Source organism: Furipterus horrens, unplaced genomic scaffold, assembly GCF_987537825.1.
Source record: "Furipterus horrens unplaced genomic scaffold, mFurHor1.1.pri manual_scaffold_3, whole genome shotgun sequence".
NCBI lineage: Eukaryota > Metazoa > Chordata > Mammalia > Chiroptera > Furipteridae > Furipterus > Furipterus horrens.
In genome coordinates this window covers 100466848-100468072 of record NW_028327173.1, presented here as the reverse complement: position 1 = coordinate 100468072, position 1225 = coordinate 100466848, and the positions used below count along the sequence as shown (strand labels likewise).

General features: G+C 36.2%; 1 non-coding gene across 1 annotated transcript; it reads right to left on the bottom strand.

The window, feature by feature from the left end:
- Positions 1-344: 344 nt before the first annotated feature.
- Positions 345-478, bottom strand: LOC150015580 (small nucleolar RNA SNORA36 family). The gene has a single exon (XR_016510298.1). It is a non-coding gene; the product is annotated as a small nucleolar RNA SNORA36 family (small nucleolar RNA).
- Between the last annotated feature and the right edge of the window lie 747 nt (positions 479-1225).

Here is a 1225-nt window from a genome sequence, read left to right as displayed (position 1 = left end):
TGCCTCATTTTGACAGATGCGTTTTGTTTTGTTGGGCCGGCTATATTCCATGCTGTTTTCCATAGTGGCTACACTAGTCTGCATTCCCATCAACAGAGCACTAAGGTTCCCTTTTCTCCACATCCTTGTCAGCACATGTTGTTTATTGATTGTTGATGACAACCAACGTGACTGGTGTGAGGTGATATCTCATCATGGTTTTTATTTGTATCTCTGATGGCTAGTGATGGTGAGCATTCTTTCATATGCCAATGAACCCTCTGTATGTCCTAACTGGAGAAGTGTTCAGGTTCTTTGCTCATTTTTTAATTGGGTTGTCTGTCTTCTTCTTCTTCTTTTTTTTTTTTTGTAGGCTGAGAGATAAAAGAATAGAACAATGTTTTCTATCCAACCATCTCCCTTAGCCTGTGTTTCAATGTCCCAAAGTTTAATTAACAGAACAGGGAAGCTGCCCTGAACTGAACTCAACACTTTGGAAGGTTGTCTGTCTTCTTGGTGTTGAGTTGATAAGTTCTTTATATATTTTGGAGATCAATCCCTTCTCTGCGGTATCATTGGCAAATATATTTTCCCATATGGTTGGTTCCCTTTTCGTCTTGCTGATGTTTTCTTTTGATGAGCAGAAAGTCTTTGGTTTGATATAGTTCCATTTGTTTATTTTTTCCTTTTTTCCCCTTGCCTTAGGAGATATATCAGTGAAAATATTGCAACGTGTAATATCTGAAAATTTTCTGCATATGTTTTCCTCTAGGTTTTTCACAGTTTCACAGCTTACATCGAAGTACTTTACCCATCTTTTTATTCTGGTATATGGTGTAAGTTGGTGGTCTAGTTTCATATTTTTGCATGTCCCTGTCCAGTTCTCCCAACACCATTTGTTGAAGAGACTCTTTTCACTCCATTTTATGTTCATTCCCCCTTTGTCAAATATTAGTGGACCATATAAACCTGGGTTTATTTCTGGGCTTTCTATTCTGTTCCATTGATTTATATGTCTGATCTTATACCAGTATCAGATGGTTTTGATTACAGTGGCCTTGTAGTATATTTAGTATCAAATATTGTGATTCCTCCTACAGTGTTCTTCTTCCTCAAGATTGCTATGGCTATTCATGATATTTTTTTTTTGTTCCATAAAAATTTTTGAAGTATTTGTTCTAGGTCTGTGAAACATGTCATTGGTATATCAATTGTGTTGAATCTATCTATCTATCTATCTATCTAT